General features: G+C 41.8%; 1 protein-coding gene across 5 annotated transcripts in view; it reads left to right on the plus strand.

Moving 5' to 3' along the window:
• Positions 1-16,509, plus strand: part of PTAC3 (plastid transcriptionally active 3) — a 461,439-nt gene that overhangs the window by 295,382 nt on the left and 149,548 nt on the right. The window lies entirely within an intron of this gene.

Below are 16,509 nucleotides of genomic sequence, written 5' to 3' on the forward strand. Positions count from 1 at the left end.
AATAGCCAGCATTTTGTTCAGCTCAGTGACACATCATAAAGACCTTGCTTGCGGGCCAAACGAGCAAGCTTGTTAATGCTCCTTGCCTTGTCACCATATCCAAGTTGAAGAATCTGGGTGTTTTGTATTTGAAAAATCTTTAAATGAATTCATTACAGTATTATTCATGTGATTCCTCCATACTTCTGCATTATTCATATTAGGATCGAATACCCTGCATTAGGACAAGGAGGTCGCGAGACCACCCTCCTTGACCTTGGTACCAGTAAGATCCGCCTAGCGGATAAAAATAGCAAAACTATACCCGTTTACAAATGTGAAGTTGCAAAAGAAAATTGTGTGTTAAAATTCGGTTATCCACCTCAAATTTTTATAGGAATTTTATTATGTGTTCAGGGACCATTACAATGGTAAAGACTTATGAGCGATGACGACGTGACAAGGCAGCATCATCACCATTAATGCCGCCACCGTCGCCATCATCATCCCCATCGGCACCACCATCAACATCAATCGCCCGAGCGCCAGAGTTGACTGTGATAATGAACTCTTTGGAAGCCTTATTGGAGACATTAAAGGAATCAACTAAGGCTAAAACCAAAGAGGAATTGCACCATGTAGCCACCAGTTCAGTAGAACCAAATAATTATGAGCCCAGAAGACCAAAAGAAGACATTTCCAGGGAGCTTCAGAAAATTAGACTCCCAGAATTCTCAGGAGGTCGAGCGGGTGAACGCGCTGAAGCATGGTTAGAAGGAATGAACTGATGCTTTAGGTTAAGAGAATATTCTTCTTCGGCAAAAACAAAAATTGCCGTGTTTCAATTAAAGGAGAGTGCCTTAATTTGGTGGGGAAATCTGGAGAAGCAGCTGCACCTTACATCGGATAATGTCCCTTGGGAACTGTTTGAGGAAAGGTTCCGCGCAAAGTATTTACCTCCATACTTTCAACAACAGCAAGCGAGAGCCTTTCATACATTAATTCAGGGAAATAAAACGGTGGAAGAGTACGAGATTAGGTTTATGGAGCTTGTAAAATACATTCACTACTTAGATTCTGATGAACGTCAAGCTGAACGCTTCATATTTGGATTAAATCCTCGCATTAGAGCCTTGGTAAGCATGTGGAAACCGTCATCAGTAGCTGAGGCGGTTGAGTGTAGTCGTTATGCAGAAGAGCACCTTGGAATCAGACAAGAGATAGGGCTAGCAGAACCTTTTCAATCAAGATTTCCTGGAAAGACTCCTCGAAACTTTATCAACGGAGGTAGCTCAAGGCCACCTTACGATAACAAGTCTACCTCTAGAAATATTGTAACAAGAGCTCCCATGACAGTAAACACTATAGCCTCGGAATCATCAAACGCTAGGTCATGGTCATCTCACGGGACTGCCAACAGAGGTAGAAATTTGAGAGAAATCGGCATGAGAGGACGAAGCTCGTTCTCTAGAAATTCACGTCCTGAGTCAAGAGGATCAATGCCGCTAAATTGTTGGGGATGTGGGGGACCGCATTTTCAACGGGATTGCCCCGAAGCTTCGTCAAATATGTCACATAGGACTGGAGAGGGACCAATATCAAACAATCAAGATAATCATAGAATTCATGCAGTATTTAGCAACGACCAAGCAGCGCATCAACCCACTATAGCGGGATCTTCAAGTATGGAACAAGGGAATCGTAACGGTCGAACCATTACGTATACTGGGACGTAGGGTTCGAAAGCTGAGGAACCGCCTGGTGGACCAAGTTAGGGTCCATTGGGACAAGTATAGTCCTGGATCAGCAGCTTGGGAAAATACAGAGGACATATGTCAAAGTTACCCTAATCTATGTCAATTTTGAAGAACTTTAAACTATGTTTAGTATATATTTACTTCACTACAATCAGAAACTCAGAAACTTTTGAATGATTATGGATAAACGTGAAATTTTGTGGCATAATACATGTTTAATTCCTGCTGGTACATGGATACCAAAACAATATATATGGTTCATTTTACTAAATTATAGTTGTCGAAGTAAAGTTAATACAGTTGAATGATTTTACTTCTGATAGAAATTAAGATATTATAGATCTGATTTATTTATACATGTCAATATGATCATGGGATAGAAATCAGGAAGTGAATACATTCTGGATGAAGGTCAAAAGACATGCATGGGATATGGAAAAATAGGTTGTACTGTAGTATCATGAATGAATTAATAAGGGAATAATATGTGAGTTATTTTGGATATGCTGATGCACATTTTACGGATGCATGGATAAGTGTATGATTGCAGGTAATAGACAGTTACCGGGATGACCACGTGATGACAGAACCTCAGAACGATTCAAGCTCCAAGTGATTCTATGATAGGGTGTTAACCCTAGGTTCTACTGGGAGGGGTGGAGGTGTTGCCCACCGTTTATCCTCCGAACCCTGGAGTCATGGGAGGATTGTGTGAATCACGCTCCCCTAGACGTGTGATGATGACTGCCGGATGCCTACTGGGAATCAGGTCGGTATAATCGACGCTGTCACCTTAGAGTTTATGAATGGTTAGGTCAGTAAAACTGACGCCATGGCATACTCCAGTAGAAGACGGATGGGATGGGAGCGGAAGAGATTAGGAAGGATAGGATGATTCTAGAATAGCTTGGGAACCTGGGTAGGGTAAGATTATCCATTAAAGTCATAAACCTAAAACTCTAATTTTATAGTCTCTTGATATTAAAACAAAATTTTAACATATAAGAAAGGGGTACTGATTACTATCATAAGTAATCAGATAACATAAGAAACTCTAACTTCGGGACGAAGTTTTCTGAAGGGGGAGTGTATGTAATGACCCATCTAAATTAAAGTTCTAAAACTTCATATTTAAAATAAATATGAATTAAACCTTATAAATTTAAAACTTTATAAAATAAATATGAATTAAACCTTATAAATTTAAAACTTTATAAAATATATGAATTAAACTTTATAAAGTTAAAACTTTATAAAATATATAGAATTAAACTTTATAATAAATATAAATTTAAAACTTTATAAAATATATAGAATTTAAACTTCATAAAAGTTAACTTTATAGTAAAAATAGACCTAACCTTCATAATGAAAATAATAATTCAGACCTTATATAAAAGACGCATATATCGCATGGCTATGTAACAAATGCTTGTATACCATATAGCTGAGGCGAATAAATAGCAGTGAGTCGGAAAATGCATGCGGAGGCGTGGCAGAAGGAGGAAGAGCGGTGGCCGCAAGGGGAGGGCGGCCACCGCCAAGCCCGCAAATTATAAAACCGCAGGGCTGAGCCAGGCAGAGGGGGGGGAGATGGAACAGTGAAACTAGAGGAGGAATTCAGTGTGAGAGATTTGTTATTAGAAGAACTTGAATCCGTCTGAGGTTCTAGGCACTGGGGACAGTGGGCTTCTGTGAGAAGCTTGCTGGATTGAGCAGCCAGCCTCTGCTCAATCAGGCTGGGTGGAATTGGTCTCCTGGTAATTGGAGCTCAACATCAGCGGTATCGACAACTCCACGGGATCAGCTAGCAGTTCAGGGTATCGACAACTCCACGGGGTCAGCTAGCAGTTCAGGTAAGTGCAAATTATATTTTCATGCTTCCTGTTTTCCAGTTTATGGGCATTACAATATGGAGATAGTTTGATATAGGAGCCACGCAGATCTGGCAGCAATGGCGGCTTGGGAAAAAACACGTGAAGGGTTTGGACAACAGAACGCACGGATGGAGGGCAGCGAGAGAAGTGAGGGCAGTGGAGCGAGTAGTGAGGAGATCTGTGGGGAGATGGAGGAAAAACGCAGAGGCAAGATGAGACTGCGGGTTGAAGAGAGTTCGCTGGTGAGGAAGAAGGCAGCGTGAATGGAGCTGAGGAAGTTTGCTGTGTGGAGATGGACCGGTAATCCCAAAACTTGTCATAAAAAAAAAATTCGGAAATTTCTGTCAAATTGAAATCCCAGGCAGCAAACAGATACACCCCAGGCCGCAGCAGAAAGATGGATCAGAAAACCCTCCAGATTCTCTAGAAACCTTAAAAAAATTGAATCTTTTCGCTTCAGATTTCCTTGATGAAAACCCCACAAGAAATTTCCACATCTGAAGTGAATATTTTTGCTAGAGATGATCCTGAGGTTAGATCTTACCCTTTAGGGCCTAGATCCGGCTTCAGATAAAATGTTTTCTTCGAACCTGCAACCTGCAAAAACCGAACACCCAGAAATAAAATGTGCAAGAAACAAAACTGAAAACCCTAAAACCAGTAAAAATTTACAATATTTACAGATTTTCGACTCTTAAGCAGCCAGATTTGTCAATAATCCACAATAATATTTTCAGAATTTAAATTTAATGTGAGATACTTCAGAAAACCCTTCATGCATTCATAATTTTTTTTCAAATGATAAGCCCGGGATTAAAACTAGCTGGGCTCTTTCAAGAAATGCAATCCAGGAGTTGGCTGGTTCAGCCGAGAACTTCCCCTAATGCCCGGTAAACTCAAAACTAAGGATATCCTGCACAGCTTAAATCAACCAGTAACATAGAGGGAGAAAACAACAGTGAAATTCAGATCAAATGGAGATACTTGCCATTATATTTCAGAAATTAAACTATCATTCAAACCCCAGAGATCAGACAAGATACCTGTGCCTAGATCAATCTTCATCAAGCTATTATCTATGGCTGAAAATAAAATTATGCAGAAAAATAAAACATCTTACAGCATTTCCAGAAGAGTAACACCAGCAAGATTTCAACCCCAAAGTCTTTCTTTATTGCACAAAAAATGACTACAAGAGAGTTTTTTTTAGCACAAGACTCACAGATCGAATCTGTCTCAAATGACCCCTGACACCCTATTTAAATGAAAAAATCCCAACAGCTAGTTCGAGTGATCCATGTCAAAATGATCTTGACCGTCAATGAGGATCAAAATCCCTTTTAATCTCATCCGTCGAAATTTTAAATGCATTTTAATATATTAAAAAATTAAAACTTTGCATTTATTTTCTCAAAACTTTTCACTTATTATTATTTTATTTTATTTTTCAAATTTTTTTATTTATTTTTAATTTATTTTTTAAATTTTATTTTATTTTAATTTTTTAGTTATTTTGATTTTTTAATTTAATTATTTTTTATTATTTTTATATTATATATATATATATATATATATATATATATTATATTTTTTATTTTTTTTATTTTTTTTTTATTTTTGGATCCTTGAACCTAGCCTTTGGAAAAATCACCTAGGACCTAGGACTTAGGACTTATGAGGGGATAAAACATTTTCTAACCCTCAAGACACTTTACATCATGACTTTAGAATTTTACATCTCAAGGGGAAAAACCCATTTGACATAGACCCTCATAGACCACCCAGTCTTGCGACATAAATATAATCTAGCAGATCAAGCAATTTGTAATAACCTAACCAAATAGTTAGAATTATTTCCAAATAACTTTTACATAGACTCGAAGCGCACTAGGATTCCCCTAAGATTCTAATGACAAAATTCATTCCAACTTTGAGGTTAGGTTGAAGGAAAACTTTTCTGATCATGGATCGATGAGACAAAAAACCTTCTGGAACGTAGATTATGACTATAAAATCAGGTTTGCCTAGGCAATTTACATATATGACTCAGATCTGCTAAGATTATTTACAATTTACACATGCAGATTGGGTTTACAACATAACATGATCAGGCTGATGATGACAGTCGAATGGCACAGACATGTTGATCAAGTGCTATCCCTTTTGTCAAAAAAGGGGGTGTACTTCTATGGGTAGTTGACACGTAGTGGTCAATATGGGGAAACCCATTATCAATTCTTCTTATATGTTCTTCAATAGTTCAGCAGACAGAGAGTGATAGTACATTTACAACAGAAGTCAACACTTTGACTTATCTAGATAAGAGCATAGATCATCTCTAAGAAGATGATACATGAGATCAGTTGAAGACATGCTGCTTCAGTTGATTCTCCAAGGTGTCTCCACCTATCGTTGTGCTGCATTTCGTCATCATGCTGCACCTCACCGTGCTGCACCATGCTGCACCCATCATCACTATGCTGCATCTTGCTTGCTTGTTGTCCCTAGCTTGCTTGTTGTCCCTAGCATGCTTGTTGTCCTTAGCATGCTTGCTGTTGCATGCTAGCTGTCCCTAGCATGCTAGCTGTAACATTGCATGCTTGGTGTATTTGCTGCTAAGTACCATACAACTGTCCCAATGTTAATTAGTTGTCCCTTGCATGCTGCTCTACTTCGGAGACAAATGCTCCGGCTGTTTCGACAGTTCCCGACAGTTCTGGCAGTTCTAGCTGTTCCCGGCAGTTCTGGTTGTTCCCGGTAGTTCCGGCAATTTTGGTTGTTCCCGGAAGTTCCGGCTTTTCAGGCAGTGCCAGCTTTGCTAGCTTTTCTGGCTTTTCTAGCAGTTTCGGCTTTTCCGGCTTTCCGGCAGTTTCGGCTTTTCCAGCTTTTCCGACAGTTCCGACTTTTTCGGCTTTTTCGGCAGTTCCGACAGTGCCGACTTTTCCGACAGTTCTGGGTTTTCTGGCTTTTCAGACAGTTCCAGCTTTTCCAACAGTTCTGGCTTTTCCGGAAGTTCCGGCTTTTCCGGCAGTTCTTGCTTTTCCGGCTTTTCCGGTAGTTCCGGCTTTTCCGGCAGTTCCAACTTTTTTGCCCTCTGGATCAGGGTAGCGTTATCCCTTAGGATCTCTCCTCCTACTAAAACCCAAAGACAAGTAGAGAGAGGAAGAGATCCCAAGTGTGTGTTGAAATGACTTGAAGACCACCTCTATTTATACTAAAACGTTGAGCACCAGTGGGGTATATTTGGTTGTTGGCCGACCTTGATGAATTGTCCCATAACACAAATAAATTCATATCTCCATGAATACTTATCGGAATCGGATGATCTTTAGATCAATCCTACACCTCTCGATGAGAGGGATCCAAGAAAAATATCAGCGTCCATTAATAATATGACCCACACGGAGTTTGGCCGTAGTTGCCAATTTTAACACTTTCAGAAGTTATATGGTGATAATGCCGGATCAGATTTGAGAAATGGCTCTAAGTTTCATAAAAAAATTTGCATTGATGTTCTTGGTGAACTTCTGTCCGGACATATGTTTTGCAGTTAGCATGGTGAGCTCATATTTGGTTGAGCTTCACTAGATTGGTGCCAAGAATCTTCTAAGATATGTTTGGGGCACAACCTCTTATGGATTGAGATACACTGCTGGAAATATGAAGCTGCATGATTATTTGAATGCTGATTGGGCAGGCAGTGTGGGGGATCACTGGAGCACTTCTCAGTGTTGGTTCTCTTTGGGTTCTGCTTTGATATCATGGATGAGCAGGAAGCGGAAGTTGGTTGCAATAAGCACCGCCAAGACTGAATACATAGCTACGAGTATGATCTTGTATGAAGCTGCTTGGTTGTGCAAGCTCTTTAATGAGCTGTTTGTACATATGATGAATACCGCCGTGGTCCTCTGTGACAACCAGGGGGAGAATTCAATTGTTGAGGAATCCCGTATTCGATGATTGCTCTAGCAGATAGACATCAGATACTACCTTATTAAGGATATGGTAAGTCGATGAGCAAGGAGGCTCCATTGCATTGAGACTGATGTACAAGTCGCAGACATTTTGTCAAAGCCCTGGGAAATGGTCAAATCTGTGACTTTCCCGAACGACTTGGAGTCATTGAGAGACCTTCTTATAAGGGTCCTGCATGTTGCATCTTTGAGCTCTGGGAGCTCTGGGTGCTTGGGGTACTTACTGGAGTGACATACGGCCACAGGGCGACTCACCCTTCCCTGGTGGTGTGCTATGTACAGGGTGAAAGGTTCAACCTTTCCCTGTGATACCTCGAGGCGACTTTGGGACAAGATGATTCATTCTCCTATGAGCTAGGATGATTCATTCTCCTATGGGACAGGATGATTAGCTCTCTTGTCGAGGCATCCTACGCATGCAGTCTGGGACTCATGGGAAGTACCTCTCATCTGATCAATGAGCATGGAAATGGAGTTAGGGACCATATTAGTACTATGGATAGACGCATCATTGTATCTACCGTACTCCTTATGCTAGGATGACCTCCAACTGATCTGGGATCAGCATGAGTGGTTTGAGACACTCTCTTGTGATATTGATTTGGGATCAATAAAACTGACTTCGGGTCAGTAAGAGAGATGTGACACACTCTCTTCAGATGAAATTGGCTTCGGGTCAGTAGAGAATGGTATGAGACATTCTCGATCAATTCTTCTTCTTCATGGTTCAGCAGAGCAGAGCAGAATTGAGCAGAGCTCAGCAGAGCAGAGCAGAATTGAGCAGAGCTCAGTAGAGCAGAGCAATGCAGGGCACTGCTGGCAGAGATAGAACAGTTAGACATATGGATCAACGTATGGAATTCTCCCTAGTTTAGAGGGAGTGTTAAAATTGACAACTAGGGCCAAACTCCATGTGAGTCATGTTATTAATGGCAGCTGATATTTTTCTTGGATCCCTCTCATCGAGAGGTGTAGGATTGATATAAAGATCATCCGATTCCGATAAGTATTCATGGAGATATGAATTTATTTGTGTTATGGGAGAATTCGTCAAAGTAGGCCAGCAACCAAATAAAGCCCTCTTGTGCTCAACATTTTAGTATAAATAGAGGTGCCTTGAAAGTCATTTGGACACAAATCCTCTTGGTGATGTCTTCCTCTCCATTTATCTTTGGGTTTTGGTGGGAGGAGAGATCTAAAGAGGATACACTGCCCTAGAGGATGCCCTAGATCCTAACACTATCATGGAGGAGATTTTAACGCAGTGAAGAAAGGGTTCTACGCAGCAAGTCAAGGTGCCCTAGACACAGTTGAAGGGAGGAACACCTAGTCGCAGTTGAAGGGGATCTAGCCATGCCCTAGTTGCAACAAAAGATGGTCTAATGCACCCCTATATTCGCAGTTGAAGGAGGCTCATATACGCTGTATAGAGGAGGCCTATCTGAGATCTTAAGAAGCCCTAGCTGCAGACAAGAGGGAGGCTCCTATACCCAGTAAGCCGCAGTCAAGGGGCAGCTACATACGCTGTATAAAGGAGGCTCAACCGAGATCTAGAAGAAGGTTTTAATCTACAGTTAGGAAAGGTCCTAATACGCTATCTAAGAGATACTAATACGTAGTCATAAAGGAAACCTGATTCACTGTTAAGAGAACCCTAAATCCACAGTAATAAAGAAGCCTAAAGCCGTAGTCTATGGAGGCCTAATACGCAACAAAGGAAGAAGACTTAGCAGTAGATTTGAGGAGCCATAATCTGCAGCCATTCACTGACCTTAGGCCGCAGCAAAAGTTCCCTAAGCGCAACAAGAATAGTTCTGATAACAGCATGAAAGAAGGTTGTTCCTAGGCATGGGTTTAGGCATCGTTTTGTCTGCGTTTTCTTCTTGTAAGAGGGCCATTTAGAGCAGCTCTAGATCAGGTCTGTTGGAGGAACAAGTATAATGTTTTTGCTGCCTGGAAGCTATAGGAAGACTGTGTGTTAGGCCGCAAGCGATAACACCACAGTCAAGGTTTGTTTATGAATGTTTGAGGGTTTATTTATATACCCAGATCAACAGGATATCCCAATAGCTGTCCTAGGCTATTTTGATGACTGTTGGAGGACTGCTTGGTGCCCTAACCAGTCATCATGATGACAACTGCAAACTATGATTGACTGAGTCCAATCTCATGAAGCAGAGACAGCTAGCGCAACACCATGGTGATATGGTGCAGCAACATGATGTGTGTAGCATGCATTTGGATGCAGCATAGTGCAAGCTCAGCATGGTGCAGCATGAGGAGTGTGGATCAGTGATGAGTGCAGATCAATGATGAAGTGCATAGCATGGTCATTAGGTCCAGCACTGTGATGATGAGCGCAACATTGTGTGCAGATCCGTGATTGGAGCAGCATAGTGACATGAGCATCAACATGAAGTGCATAACATGGTCATTAGGTCCAGCACTGTGATGATGAGCGTAGCATGGTGCAGCACAGTGAGGTGCAGCATGTGGACGAGATGCAGCACAATGATAGTTGAAGGAGTCACCTTGGAGAATCAGTTGAAGCAACATGTCTTCAAGTGATCTCATGTAGAGATGAGTCTAGAAAGTCGAAGTGTTGACTTATGTTGTAAATGTACTATCTCTCTCTCTCTCCGCTGAACTATTGAAGAATATATAAGAAGCACTGATCAAGGGTTTCCCCACATTGGGGTTTGTCCCTGGCTAGCGCCACATCTTGTGTCCTCTTGTCTTGGCTTGTCTTCTGTGATTTATGTTTATGTTCTATCTACAGTTTACTTTATTGTTGTTGTGATTGCTATTCTGGAAAAGATATTGAGCTAACTATGAAGATTGAAATAAATTGCCCTAGGCATAGTATACACTTAAACCTAACAAATAAAAATCGAATCCCATAATTGAAAAAGGAAAAGAAACAAAAGTTAAACTAATAATGAAAAAAATAAATCGTTAAAATAAATAAGACGTTAAACCTATCCATCCCTATGTTACCAACAAACCAAAGATCAAAAATAAATCGAAAACCAGATTTTATGAATGCAGGTTAGGCCTGACGACGGAAGGAAGAGGGAAGATGGGCAGACAGAGTGATTTGCAAGTCTACGGCAGCGTGGAAGGATTTCGATGGCTAGGAGAATGGAGCTCAAAGGATGGTCCATCTTTTTATTTGCAGGTTTTGGCAACACACAGGTAAATGGATGCGGATAGGGAGCAAAGTATGGCAGTGGAATGGAGGAATGAAGGAGGCTGCGGGTTGAGCGTGGACTGGAGATCGGATCAAGGCAGGAGTGCAATGAATGGAGTTGCATGAGGGGTTGAGGGATCTGGACAATGATGGCATACAAGATAGCAGCAAAAAGCGAGAGGGTGAGGGATGGACGCAGGAAAAGTCGAGAGCAGAGTTCGATGAGCAAATTAGACAACGGAATGGAGCGGAGCTGTTAGAAGCTGAACAACATGGATGGAAAGGGCTGATAGCGAGAGAATGCGGCTGCAGTGACAGGGATCCGCCCGATGAGGGCTGGTGGAAGCACACAGATGAAGAAATAGCTGTAGCAATGGTTTTGGCTGCGGATTGGCAGGTTAGGAAACTCGAATAAACTTGTTGGTGGTTGAATGACAGTAAAACAAATTTCGAAAATCTCTTAGAGAAGAGGAAAAACCCAACAAGAATAATAGCAAGGCACTAAAGCAAATCTGAAAATCTTTTGTTGAAAAACCCTAGGCAACAGAAACGATTTCAAAACGATTTCGAAAAGCCTCAGGAAGACAACCCAAACTCTAAACAACCTAGAAGAAACAAATTTCACTCTTGTGCTTCAGATTTATCAATGAAACCCTCGTAAGATTTTTTCCAGATTTAAAATATTTTAAAACCCTTGGACTGCAAAAATAATGGCCCTGCAAAAGCTGGTTTTGAGGCCAGATCTTACTCTCCAAGGCCTAGATTTGGCTTTTAATCAAACTTGACTTTGATATCTGCAACCAGTACCTGAAAACACAAACACCCAGAACCTGGATATACAAAAATAAATAAAAACCCTAGAAACCCAAGTCAGAAAAATTAACAAAATTTATAGATCTATGCACAGGAATAGAAGATCTACCAGATCTGGCGAGTGTGAGTCCAATTCCACTCCCAGATATGATAATTTAAGGCTCTTAAAAGCCAAACTTATCAATTTAGCACATAAAATTTTTGAAATTTTAAATTTAAACGGAGGTGCTTCGCCCAAAACCCTTCATGTATCACCAATAAAAATCTTATGATAAGCCCAGGATCAAATCAAGTTGGGCTCTTCAAATCAAGCTGCACTAAGGATCAGAGTGGGGGCATCTTGACATTGACAGAGGGGTTTCCAGGAGGGAAATCGAGGCTCAAAGGTAGTCACATCGAGAACTTCCAGGAGGGAAGTAGAGGAGCAGTGAGATGGCAGTGAACGGGGTAAGAGACCAAGACAGACTGGATGAAGCCTCAAACTTCGTAGTCTGGAAGGCCAAAATCTTATATGTTCTAGATAGGAACCGTCTCAAGCACTTCACCTTGAGGACAATAGCGGTCCTAGTTGACCTGACTGATAACGATAATTATAAGGACGCAATGGCGAGGGCTAAGAGCATCATCCTTGACGGGGTCAAGGACCATGTAGTACCACATATTGCCGAGAAGAATACAACAAATGAGATGTGGGAGGCCCTAAAGAAATTGTATCAGCATACTTCTGTGCAGAGGAAGATGCTACTAGAAAATCAGCTGCTGGCATACCAAATGTAGAAGAGAGTACAAATCGACACTTTCCTCGGTCGATTGAAGGAGATCCAAGATCAGCTGACTTCCATAGGGACCACGCCGGATCAAGAATTGATGGTGAGAACAGTCCTGAACGCAATCTCAGAAGACTGGGAGGTGTTTGTGCAGAGCATACTGGCAGGGTGACCCTTTCAGATTGGGAGGAAATGTGGGCAACTCTTCACCAAGAAGAGATAAGAAGGCTAAGCAAGGCGGGAAGCAGCGGCAAGGGGATTAGAATCAAGGAGGAAGAAGAGGATGCTGCCCTAGCAGCTGAGGGAAAGCAAGAGAAATGGAAGAAGGACCTCTCCAAGGTCAAATGCTTCAACTGTGGGGAATTGGGTCACTATGCGAGCCAGTGTCCGAGGAAGATGAGAAAGGGAGAGGCTTCCGAGACCAAGGTTGTGCCAACAAGGGTAGAGAAGGAAGTGGAGGCAGATGATGACTGTGCCATGAGTGCTCATACACCACTTGAGAGGAAGTGGGGAGACATCGAGCTGTAGTCAGAGAGACTACAGGCGATGAGGGCTAGGATCCTCGACGTACCCAACCTCTTGGATCATACCTTGCTACGGGAGCCCCGAAGAAGAGTAGCAGAACTGGCAGATGTTAGTAGAGACGGATGCGGATGGAGCGACAGAGGGAGCTACAGTGTAGGAGTCCCAGGACAGCGTGAGGCAGCAGTGTGAGATGCACAGAGTTGCTGTAGTAGCGCAGAGGTCAGAGAGGGAGCACTTGTCAATGACAGAGGGAGCTTCAACATCGGGAGTGTCTCTAGCTTGATGGAGATGTTAGAGTTGGGAGATCAGTTACTTACTTATCAGTAATTGAGTTGCAGTATAGCAGTGCTATGGGCAACATGATGAGAGGGGTTGCAGTTGGAGCAATGGTAGTGGTAGGGCCATGGGCAACAGCACAGATGCAGAGGGAGCTGTTGTACGGATGCAATAGTGGCAGTGGCAGGGCCATGGGTAGCAGTACATGATGCATCAGTGCAGAGGATGCTGGGCAGAAAGCCTAGCATCAGCACAGGGACCGATGCCGAATGATCAGGGTGATGCTCAGTGAGGAGTATTACTAGAGCACAATCCTCACTAAGAGGGAGTGTTGATTTGGGGTAGCATCAGATGTGCTCTAACCGCGAAAATTGTTGGAGAGGCTAAAGCACATGAGATCTCCAATACCTAGAAATGGTTTGGGCAGAACCTAACTAGTTTGGGAGATATTAGAATAATTAATATTTTTAATGGAGTCCCTAAGTCTAAACTTAGGAAAAATATTAATGTGAATTAATATAAAACTGTGTTAGAAGGGTCCAAAGTCATGGATCAAGCCAAAGTTAATCTTAGCCGTTGATTAGGGAATTAATCTCGGCCATTGAATTGTCAATGAGAAAAGTATAAGAGGAGGCTTGAGGGTCACTTGGAGAACACACCAAGTTGATCAAGATTTCGATTTTTTGGGGCAAGGTTCGCTGAGGAAGTCAAAAGAGTGATCAGAGTTGTAGCTAAGGGGCAGTGAATACAGAAGCAGAGAGGTAGAGATAGTACCGCAAGGATCAGCGCAGAAGCTGGGAGAGAGGGACGCAGAGCTAGCCAGAGGTTCACGCAGAGCCAGCCAGGGCTCACGCAGAGGTAGCCAGGAGCTGCACAGTGCCTTAGAGAGCCAGCCTGGGGGATGCAGAGGCTCTAAGGGCTGATGCAGGGCGAGCTAGGGTGACGCTAGGCCAGAAAGGGTTGACGCAATCCCTAGAGGTTGACGTTGGGGTTTTCGTGAGGTAGATTGGAACTCGGAGCTGTCGGAGTGTTTATCCGGGGTTTTAGCTGGAACATTTGTCTCCCACTGAGAGGTACTATTGCCAAGATTATTCTATGTTGGGTGAGCCATTTTTGGCACCTAGATTGTATTATGAAATTGCTTAATAATTAAAACCCTCAGATAGCTGCATTGGTTTTCCTGCATTGGGTTTTCCCGGGGACATTGGTCCAAAAACAGCGGTGTCACTTGTGTGCTTGTTTTGTTTCCTTCAGTTGATGATCTGTAATGTGTTGAGCATGTGTACTTGTACTTATTTTCAGTATTTACATGGTAAATAACTTGTTAATTAATTAGAACAAGTAGGCAGAAATAAATCAGAAAAGTACATGAAGGGTTTCTAATAGTTAGACTTAGAAATTCCAACATGGATTGGCAGGTGGAATTCTCCCTAGTTGGGAGGGAGTGTTAAAATTGGCAACTAGGGCCAAATTCCAGCTTGGGACAACTCATTTGATGGAGATGATGCTTGCATTAAATTACTCTTATTGAAAGGACCAAAATTGATATAAAGATCATCCAATTTGGACAAGCAGAAGTGTATTTTTGAATTTATGCCCACACATGCAAATTGTTTAGGTTGGCCATATCATCATGTAGGCTCATGAAGCCCAATGGACGTGACTCTTCACCCTCAATGACTTCTATAAATAGAAGTGCCCTCTCACCTCATTTGGCATCATCATCACACACATTTCTTCGCTCCTTCTCTCATTGGTTCGTACAACTATTGGGCAGATCTTGTCTCTCTCTCACACGTGTGGCAAAAGGACAATTTTTTTGGGAAAATTGCAGGAGTTTGACCAGCATTGACTGAGCACTTTGACTGCGATTTTTGTGGGAAAATTTCATTTTTTGCAGGCCGTATAATTCGGCATAGGAACCGAGAATTTTTGGGCACTTTGACTGAGGGCTGACAGCAGGGTTGACAGCAGACCTGACCACATAGTTGACCAAATTTGACCACAATTTTTAGGATTGTTTTGGGCTGACTTTAACCACCTTATCAGTTCGAGTTTGACTGCGTATGACTGAGCTCCAAAGAGTAAGATTTGTCGCTGTGTTTACCGTCTTGGACTTTTTGGTTAGCGCTGAATTTGACCGCAGTTGACTGCAGATTTGACAGGGTTGTTTTGACTTAGCCAACTTTGACCTTTTGCACTCTCTCTCTGTGTTGAACATTTTGATATAATAATAAGAAGAATTGATCAAAGGGTTTTCCCCACCTTGGGGTTTCTCCCTCACATCCACCAAATCTGGTGTCCTCTTGTCTTGGCCTGTCTTCTGCATTTTATTTTATGTTCTATCTACAGTTACTGTCAATGTGATTTATGGTTAATGTGATTGCTATTGGAAAACTAAATTGAAGTTGTCATTAGGCTGCTAAAGGAACATTGAAGTAATTGTGCTAAGCATAGAACATACCATTCTTAACTAAAATTAACAGTTTATAGGAAAGAAAATTGCACTTAGTCGCACCTAATACACAGGGCAACTACATTGAGTCGTACTGTCACAAAAGGACAAGTGCGATGGGTCTCATTCACACAAAAAGTGAGGTGGTTTCCATTGTCACCTTAGCACTTCAGCTCCTACTCTTTAGTGGAATTTCAACACACGGGATGCTTCCTAGTATATATCACCTAAAAGATGTTCTACGTCAACTGGTTCATTGTGATATATGTGAATGACTTAAGCAAGGTGCTTTGTAGTTGGATTAGGGCACAATTCTCATGTCAAGGAGCATTGTACCATAAACTAAGCCTTGGAAAGAGTACTTGAGAGCACAAAGAAAATGCTTACTTAAAGGTATGGTCAACAAAAGGAGATGGCAAGCCTTTAACAAGCCCTAAGTTGAAGCGTTGTATTAAAGTAGGATTTATTAGGGCACTAAATTGCCTAGGGTTAATGATCTTAGCCCTCATGAGCCACTTTTTCATCATGAAATGTGCTAGATTTTTAGTGTTAAAGGTTGATCAAGGTGAAATCAAGCCAAATCAGCTCCAATGTTGCAATGGCTCAAGCCCTAATTGAATTTGCCTCTTGCCCTAGCCCTAATAGTTTTCCTTAAGGGCCGAAAAATTAAAAGGAGAAATAGGCAGAAATTTTAAGGAGTTTTGAGCAAAACTAGGATCCCAGTGCCTTTCCCTCCTTGGGTGATGGAGTCTTAGGGGTTTAAACTTTAGAGATATCAAATTCATGCATGGAGTAAGGGGGAAAACTCTAGTTTTTACTTCCAAACCCAAGCTATCTTTTTATGAGGGAAGAAATTAACTACGAAAATCTCTCTTAGAAGGTCTTCTAGGGATTTC

Source organism: Pinus tabuliformis, chromosome Q, assembly GCF_031772625.1.
Source record: "Pinus tabuliformis cultivar Carrire ecotype Pingquan chromosome Q, CPIR1, whole genome shotgun sequence".
Classification (NCBI taxonomy): domain Eukaryota; kingdom Viridiplantae; phylum Streptophyta; class Pinopsida; order Pinales; family Pinaceae; genus Pinus; species Pinus tabuliformis.